This window comes from Oryx dammah, unplaced genomic scaffold (assembly GCF_014754425.2).
Source record: "Oryx dammah isolate SB20612 unplaced genomic scaffold, SCBI_Odam_1.1 HiC_scaffold_36, whole genome shotgun sequence".
In the NCBI taxonomy this organism is placed as follows: Eukaryota; Metazoa; Chordata; class Mammalia; order Artiodactyla; family Bovidae; genus Oryx; species Oryx dammah.
Genome location: NW_024070220.1, coordinates 176,418 through 186,215, shown reverse-complemented (window position 1 = coordinate 186,215; position 9,798 = coordinate 176,418). Strand labels below are relative to the sequence as shown.

At 36.7% G+C, this 9,798-nt stretch overlaps 1 pseudogene; it reads right to left on the bottom strand.

Annotated features, from left to right (window-relative positions):
- Positions 1-2,121: 2,121 nt before the first annotated feature.
- LOC120859158 overlaps positions 2,122-9,798 on the bottom strand; it is a 57,031-nt pseudogene continuing 49,354 nt past the window's right edge.

Here is a 9,798-nt window from a genome sequence, read left to right as displayed (position 1 = left end):
ACACAGTTCAAAAATTGCAGGATAATTATTCTAAAGATATTCTCGTACAGTTAAGGACTTTCTAGGACCAGTATAGATCTCTCAATCTGGGGATCCAGCAAAGGGACTGCGAATCTGCAGCAAATTTGACTTTGGAGGCCAGTGGAATTTGATTATAGAACTTCCACAGAACTGAAAAAGACTGTTGGGGGCACAAACAAAATATTGGGTTTCACCAGGGGCCAAGAGTAAGAGCAGTTTTTGCACAAGTGACTGAGCCAGACTTGGTTGTGAGTGTCCCGGAGTGTCTGGCAGAGGCATGGTCCAAGAATGGGATGCAGTAGGGTGATGGGCACTGAATACAATAGTGCGTGCTCAAGTCCTTTTGAAGAAGGTCCCAATTACTTTCATTATCCATAGCATAGTTTAGCCTCTTCAAACAACAGGACCTGAAGACAGCCACACCCATCAAGAGTAAATTGGATTAAAGATTTACTGAATATGGGCCTGTATGTCAGAACAAAACCCGGGTTCACTCACAGTCTGTCTCTCCCATCAGGAAGTTTCCATAAGCCTCTTATACTTTCCATCAGAAGGCAGACAGAATGAAAACCACACAATCACAGAAAACTAACAAACAGATCAAAGGGATCACAGTCATATCTACCTCAATGAGATTATGAGACATGCCATGTAGGGGCATGCAAGATGTATTGGACATGGTGGAAAATTCTGGCAAAATGTGGTCTGTTGGAGAAGAGAAATGGAAAAACACTTGAGTATTCTTGCTTTGAAAACCGCATGAAAAATATGAAAAACCAAAAAGATAAGACACTGAAAGATGAACTCTCCAGGTTGGCTGGTGCCCAATATGCTCCTGGAAATCAGTGAAGAAGTGACTTCAGAAATAAGGAAGATATGGAGCAAAAGGAAAAACAACACCCAATTGTGGATATGACTGGTGAAAAAAGTAAAGTGTGATGAAGTAAAGAACGATATTTCATAGGTTCCTAGAACGTTAGGTTCATAAATTAAGGTAAATTGGAAGTGGTAAAAAAGAATATGATAAGTGTGAACATCAAACTTTCAGGAATCAATGAAGTAAAATTTACTGGAATGGACAAATATAATTCAGATGACCATTCTGAAAGCCCAAGAATTTATATAAAAGCACAATGAAATAGCCAGGCATTGAGATAAAGCCTCATTTTCCTCTTAATTATTTCAGAATAGAGTGTGAAACTATGAAGGTAACATGTAAATTTATTGTTGAAATAAGAGAAATGTAGGAATAAGTTGGCATCACCAACATAAATTTTAATCTTCATTATCCGGCATGATCAGGCTCCTATTTCATAGATCAGTTGTAATTAGTATGACTTTCATATAATGAAGCTGGCTGAAGAGTTTACGTTGAAAGAAAGGTAGCAGATGCATCAGTGATTGTTGGCACTGGGAATCACGCCTGCCAGCTACAGTTTAGGAAATGTATCCTCATGGGCTGACCTATCGCTGTATCTAACTGTAAAGGTGAGGCTGACCATCAGTCAAAATCCTTTATCTGTAATGGTAACACGATATGGTAGTGAGAAGTAGAAATAGTCATAGTAGCAAATTCTTACTGTGACCGTTTGTTTGATTGTAGCTGCTCTGTGAGTGCTGATGTAAAAAGATCAACAGATTTTAAACATCAGTTTGATCTATTAAAATTTGTTCTTTCAAGGTAACTGACATTGATTATGAAGAAAAATATCACTTTGTATTAGCAACTACGTGGCTGATAGAAGGCTTTCGTATGAAGGTGAAGTCGCTCACTCGTGTCAGACTCTTTGCGACCCCGTGGACTGTAGCCTACCAGGCTCCCCCACCCATGGGATTCTCCAGGCATGAATACTGGAGTGGGTTGCCATTTCCTTCTCCAGGGTATCTTCCCGACCCAGGGATCGAACCCAGGTCTCCCGCATTGGAGGCAGACGCTTTAACCTCAGGATCACCAGGGAAGCCCTTTCAAATGAAAGACACACTTAAACTTGTGGAGGTTGAAAAGACACACTCTCCTCTAGTTTCAGGAAGAATCCAAGAGATATGACCATCCACTTTACTCCTTCCTTTAGTATGCTTCATCTTTTAATTGTGAACTAATCAAAATACTGGAAAGACATTTTTAGTGCCAACTCCTCTTTTAATTCTTACTAATAGTTGAGGATAGCATTGCTTAATATTTGGATTATGATAAACTTCAATTAAAATCAAAGAAGAAAATTGTTGATAACTTTTGAAACCAAGGTAAAATAGAGAAAAAAAGCTGAACTCTAAATATTGATTCTTTTAAGCATATAAAGACAATAGCCTCAAATAATACACCTCCATTAATAGTTTTAAATACTTACATATTTGAATTTATTTTTATCCTCATGTAAAAATATATTGTATATCTACACCAAATATCTCTTTAAATGGCTTCAGGATTTCTCTCTGGTTCCAAGTTGCTAAGGGAATTTAAAATTTAAATTTGTTACATTAAAATGTCTTAATATCCAGCTGTCCTCAATTTGAAAAGAATAGAAAAAAATATTTTAGCAGCATGTTATCTCAATTTTAAAGTCAGTTTTAGTTACCTTTGGTCACTATATTAAAACATATATATTTCCTAAAATAATTGAAATTTATGGAATGCCTTACTCAAAACAAGAAAATTCTTTTTCTCCTGCCAGACAGTCAGCTAGTGAAGCAGATCTTTGAAAAAACCTTCACATTTTATAAAACCCTTAAAGATGAAGCTATTGAACTAAACGTTTTATACTATTAGTTTAAAAAAAAATGCTGAATGGACCCTTTTGTTCCAAGACTGTTTTCTTGAAGAGTTCTTCGTTAATCACTGTAGAAGTGCCACTCTCATTCCACCAAATAGGTTTAAACTGATCACTTTCAATTATATTCCTGTTTTGGAGGAAACATGAGTGAAATAAAATCATTTACTTCATCTTGTTAGGAGAAAGAAAACGTGTAACATAGCTTTGAGCACAGATTCTGTAGATATAGCCTGAAAAGCATGATATTGAGCCTCAGATCTAAAGACGAGGTCGCCAGTTACTGTGAAATCACACAAGGGAGATTTTATGGAGATTTCTGAACTGCTTGATTCATCTTTAGGAGACACATCTTGAATTTCTGAAGAAATGGAAAATAAATAAATCTCAAATAAATCTTTCTTCAGCGACTTTTCTCATTTGTTGGATTTTACACTACAACTTCAAGTGCTGCTTGGCTGGCCTACATAGACAAACTGTGTAGACCGTCACAGTTCAGTTCAGTTCAGTTCAGTCACTCAGTCCTGTCCAACTCTTTGCGACCCCATGAATCACAGCACACAAGGCCTCCCTGTCCATCACCAACTCCCGGAGTTCACTCAGACTCACGTCCATAGAGTCAATGATGCCATCCAGCCATCTCATCCTGTCATCCCCCTCCCAGCATCAGAGTCTTTTCCAGTGAGTCAACTCTTTGCATGAGGTGGCCAAAGTACTGGACTTTCAGCTTTAGCATCATTCCTTCCAAAGAAATCCCAGGGCTGATCTCCTTCAGGATGGACTGGTTGGATGTCCTTGCAGTCCAAGGGACACTCAAGAGTCTTCTCCAACACCACAGTTCAAAAGCATAAATTCTTCAGTGCTCAGCCTTCCTCACAGCCTTCAGTCCAACTCTCACATCCATACATGACTACTGGAAAAACCATAGCCTTGACAAGATGGACTTTAGTCGGCAAAGTAATGTCTCTGCTTTTGAATATGCCATCTAGGTTGGTCATAACTTTCTTCAAAGGAGTAAGTGTCTCTTAATTTCATGGCTGCAGTCATCATCTGCAGTGATTTTGGACCCCCCTCCCAAAATAAAGTCTGACACTGTTTCCACTGTTTCCCCATCTATTTCCCATGAAGTGATGGGACCAGATGCCATGATCTTGGTTTTCTGAATGTTGAGCTTTAAGCCAACATTTTCGCTCTCCTCTTTCACTTTCATCAAGAAACTTTTTAGTTCTTCTTCACTTTCTGCCATAAGAGTGTTGTCAACTGCATATCTGAGGTTATTAATATTTCTCCCAGCAATCTTGATTCCAGCTTGTGCTTCTTCCAGTCCAGCGTTTCTCATGATGTACTCTGAATAGAAGTTAAATAAGCAGGGTGACAATATACAGGCTTGACATACTGCTTTTCCTATTTGGAACCAGTCTGTTGTTCCATGTCCAGTTCTAACTGTTGCTTCCTGAACTGCATATAGATTTCTCAAGAGGCAGGTTAGGCGGTCTGGTATTCCCATCTCTCAGAATTTTCCACAGTTTATTGTGATCCACACAGTCAAAGGCTTTGGCATAGTCAATAAAGCATAAATAGATGTTTTTCTGGAACTCTCTCACCTTTTCGATGATCCAGTGATGTTGGCAATTTGATCTCTGTTTCCTCTGCCTTTTCTAAAACCAGTTTGAACATCAGGAAGTTCACAGTTCACATACTGTTGAAGCCTAGCTTAGAGAATGTTGAGCATTACTTTACTAGCGTGTGAGATGACTGCAATTGTGCGGTAGTTTGAACATTTTTTGGCATTGCCCTTCTTTGGGATTGAAATGAAAACTGACCTTTTCCAGACCTGTGGCCACTGCGGAGTTTTCCAAATTTGCTGGCATATTGAGTGCAGCACTTTCACAGCCTCATCTTTCAGGATTTGAAATAGCTCCACTGAAATCCATCACCTCCACTAGCTTTGTTTGTAATGATGCTTTCTAAGGCCCACTTGACTTCACATTCCAGGATGTCTAGTTCTTGATGAGTGATCACACCATCGTGATTATCTGGGTCATGAAAATATTTTTCTTTCTTTCTTTTTTTTTTTTTGTACAGTTCTTCTGTGTAGTGGTTTTCAAATTGAGTAGCTGTGACATCACAAAATCACGGGTCTCCTAGCAATTAAAGGATTACATTCAGCCATTGTGTGTTTCTCTATGAAGTAAGCTGTATCAAGTTAAAATATAGGCTTCTCACATAAATAATATCTAAAGACATGAAACCTGAAAAATCTAATCCCCAAAGAATATTTGACACAGAAATATCATCAGTAAATTTATTTGGTTCATGAAATAAGTCATTGATCTCTCTTAGGTACACACACTCTTAGTTTTGTCAGTACTGTTACCAAACCAAACTTGGGTCTACATGCTTGCATGCAGTAAAGATAATCAATTGAATATGGATTGCCCTGAAGGCAAGTGTAGCATTTATTGCAGGGGGTAGCAAGGAATCCAAGCTTAGCCTGTGCTTAGAAGATCCACATTCTGCAAAGTACTTCAGGGAATGGCTTTTAAAGCAGAGTGGGGGTGGGCCATGGGGTATGTGTGATTAGGTTTAGGACACTCCTCTAATGTGCTGTTATGGGGAAATTTGAGACACAACATAATCACCCATCTGGTTCCAATGATTCTGGTGTCTGTGATCATGTTTTCAGCATCTATAAGACTACTCACAGGATATGGCTTAGAATATTATCCATAGCCCTTGTGGAGGATCTAAAGGTCCTTGACTTTTCATATTGGCTAAAGCATTATTATTTTGTGTTGCTGGACTATTTTCCTTTGTTTCTGTCTGTTTTCCTTCTCCGATTAGAGCTACTCTTGGAAATCAGTGAAGTCTGAAATCCCCTACCTCTCTCCCACTTTTTTCACACTTTTCATTCTTAAGTAGGTACACCATAAGATGAAAAAATGAATATAGTTATGGAATGAGAGATTGGCTATAAACATAGAATAAAATCTCAGTTTTAAGTTCGATTTAGTTTTATATATCCCCAAGTCTTAGAATACAGAGTTAACAACAACTGTGGTTATTTCCTGTTGAAATTTATCATGGAGTTGGAAATAATCCTGAGATCTAAGCTTGGCATCAATATTTTGTGGTGGGCAAATACTATAGATTTCTATTTTTTTAAAGAAAATCTTGAAAAGCATTTGAAAATTAGTAGACGTTTATAAAAGGAAAGCAGAGAGTGAGGAAAAATAGTCCTCATATTTTAGATGCAATCAAGAAAATAAACATTAAAGTATTTCCTATTTACATTTACTCAAAAACCAAGTACACTTTTGAAACATTCTATACCTTCATCTTATTATTTTTTTCATTGTTGTTACACAAAACAAGAATTGTAAACCTGGCATTACATCTCAGTATACTCATCTCAAATTCTAGTAAAATAATGCTCAACATTTTCCAAGCCAGGCTCCAGCAATACATGAATCATGAAATTCCAGATGTTTCAGCTGGTTTTTGAAAAGGTGGAGGAACAGGTAATCAAATTGCCAACATCTGCTGCATCATCGTAAAAGCAAGAGAGTTCGAGCAAAATCATCTATTTCTGCTTTATTGACTACTCCAAAGCCTTTAAGTGTGTGGATAACAATAACGTCTGGAAAATTCTGAAACTTTTGGGAATACCAGACAACCTGACGCTCCTGTTGTGAAATCTGTATGCTGGCCAGGAAGAAACAGTTAGAACTGGACATGGAACAACAGACTGGTTCCAAATAGGAAAAGGAGGATGTCAAGGTTGTATATTGTCACCCTTGTTATTTAACTTATATGCAGAGTACACCATGAGAAATGCTGGGATGGAGGAAACAAAACCTGGAAGCAAGATACCCCAGGAGAAGTATCAATAACGTCACATATACAGATGACACCACCTTTATGGCAGAAAATGAACTAAAGAGCTGCTTGCTTAAAGTGAAACAGGGGAGTCAAATTTTGGCTTAAAGCTCAATATCCAGGAAACTAAGATTATGGCATTATAAACACACACACATTTACTTCTTTATTTGGTTCTATCAGGCTTTAATTGCTTCACTTGGAATCTAATAACCAGGGATCAAACATGGGACCTCTGATTTAAGGTCGTGGCGTCTTAGCCACTGGACCACTAAGAAAAGGCCCCTGTTGTCAATTTTTATTATGATCACCATTCAGAATGGTGTGAAATGATACCTCAGTGTAGTTTTGATTTGTATGCATTTATTCTATTGAGGTAATTTTTGCTATACTCAGTTTCTGGAGAGTTTTTATTGTTGTTGTTGTTTGTTTGTTTGTTTAAATCACACACACTTGTGGAATTTTATCAAAGTGTTTTTCAGCATTTATTGAAGTGATCATATGATTTTAATCCTTTAATTTGTTATGGTGTATCTGATGGATTGATATGCAGCTACTTGAAAATGTTTGCATATCTGTTGCAAACCTCAATTAATAACGCTGTTCAATGATTTTAATGTGTTTGTGGATTCTTCTTGGGAGGATTTTATTGAGGATGTTTACATCTATGTTCATCTATGTGGTCTATATATCTATGGGCTATAGTTTCCCTTTTCTGTGTTATCTTTGGCTTTGCTATCAGGGTGATGCTGTACCCGTAGGATGAGTTTGTAGGTTTTCCTGCCACTGTAGTATTTTGGAAGAGTTTCAGAAGTACATGAGTTAATATTTATCTTAATGGTTCAAAAAACACCTGTGATGTCATCTGGACATTGAACGTTTTTAACTAAAAAATTTTCATAGCAAATTCAATGTTAGTGCTTGTGATGCTGTGTTCACATTTTCTGTTTCCTCTCAGTTGAATTCCTAAGCACTAGTCTGTGGCTTCCAGATTCTACAAGTACTGGCTTAAAGTTGTTTGTTGTAGTCTCTCATGATCCTTTGATATTTATTTGCTATCGGTTATAATGTCTCCTTTCTCATTTCTAACTTTATTGATTTGAGTGTTCTTTTTTTGTTGATAAGTCTGGCTGTTGATGAGTTTTATGTATTTTCTTTATAGTTTCCAAGAACCCCTTTTTAATTTATTAATCTTTGATATTGTTTTCATCTTTTATGTTTTTACTTTTCTATTCTCTATGATTTTTTTTTCCTCAAAATTAATTTTAGGTTCTGTCTATTCTTCTTTGTCTAATTGCTTTAGTTTTAATATTAGGTTGATTATTTGAGACATTTCTTTGTTATAATCTTTACTGTTTAGTGCTTTATCCTGTTTTATAGGTTTTATGCAATAACAATTTTATTGTCATTTGTTTGTATGAGATCTATCTATCTATATGTATATATATGTATATATGTGTATATATATATATATATATATACACTGCTGCTAAGTCACTTCAATCGTGTCTGACTCTGTGAGACCCCATAGACGGCAGCCCACCAGGCTCCCCATCCCTGGGATTCTCCAAGCAAGAACACTGGAGTGGGCTGCCATTTCCTTCTCCAATATATGAAAGTGAAAAGTGAAAGTGAAGTCGCTCAATCGACTCTTGGTGACCCCATGGACTGCAGCCTACCAGGCTCCTATGTCCATGGGATTTTCCAGGCAAGAGTACTGGAGTGGGGTGCCATTGCCTTCTCCAATATGTGTATATATACATATACATACATATATACATATACATATATTTTTTTCTTTCTGATTTCTTCATTGAATTTTTGGCCATCAAGAGATATATATATGAGCCTCAAAGTATTCATGCTTTTCAGTTTTTTCTTAGTTATTTATGCTTTTGTTTGTTTCTTTTGGTTTGCTCTCCTTTTCTCAATGGAGAAAAGACAATCTCTTTAACAAGTGGTGCTGGGGGGAAAAATGGTCAATCAGCTTTAAAAGAATGAAACCACAATCCTTTATAACACTAAATGCAAAACTATAATTAAATGCACCCCAGACAGGCTTTTTTTTTTTTTTTTTTGCAGTTCTTTTTCTTAGTGATGGTCTTGAATCTTCTTGGAAGTATTTTGTTGGGGATGTCTGCATCTTTGTTCATCTATGTGTCATTGTTCTATAATTTTCCACGTAAATCATAATATTATGGTAAAAAATTCTTGGTACATGCAAATCATAATATTGTGGTAAAAAAAGTGCTTGATACAATTTTGACTATCTTAAAACTACCAATGCCTGATTTGTCATCCAGTTAGTAATCTATCCAGAAATATTTAATTTGTCCTTGAGAATAAACTGCATTCTGCTGGTTTTGGATGAAATCTACTTAAGTATCAACAAATTTTCAATATGTTGTGCTATTTAAAGTTTGTATTTCTTTCAATACTTCATTTTAAAATTGGAGAAAATTTATTTTCTAATGTTGTACTGGATTATGTTGTACAAAGGCATCAATGAGCCTACAGTATACAAATAGCAGTTATTGTGCTATCATTCATTTGTTGTTGTTGTTTAGTTGATCCATGCCCTTTGTAAATGTTCCTTGCATGGTTTCCATTTATTTTCTGAGATGTTTAATCATCTTTACTATCATTATTCTCAATTCATTTTCAGTGACCATTTCTATTTCTTCTTTATCTCTTATGTGTTTTTAACTTGTTTCTTTGCCTGAAACATACATTACTGTCTTCACATTTGTTTAGCTTACTATGTTACTGGTTTTTTCTTCCCATGTGCAGGACTGTAGTACTTGCTTTCAGTCTGTGACAGGAGTGGATAAGTTTGGTCCAGTGTTTTGTGTGTCCTTGGAGGGGGAGGCACTGGAAATTATATTTTTGTGGCCACAGCTGATGTTTCTCCCTCTCATGGTGGGACAGAGTCAGCGTGGTCTCTTGCAGGTATCTATAGGCTTAATCTGACTTTAGACAGCCTATCTTTGGATGATTTGGCTTGTGTTTCTCTCTTTCTATTTGTGTGGTGTGAGGCAGCAGCTCTGTATAGTAAGGTGTTTTGCAGAGCTGGCTCTTTGCAACTTTGAGAATGACATATTTCATGGACGAAAATATGTGTCTGATTTTA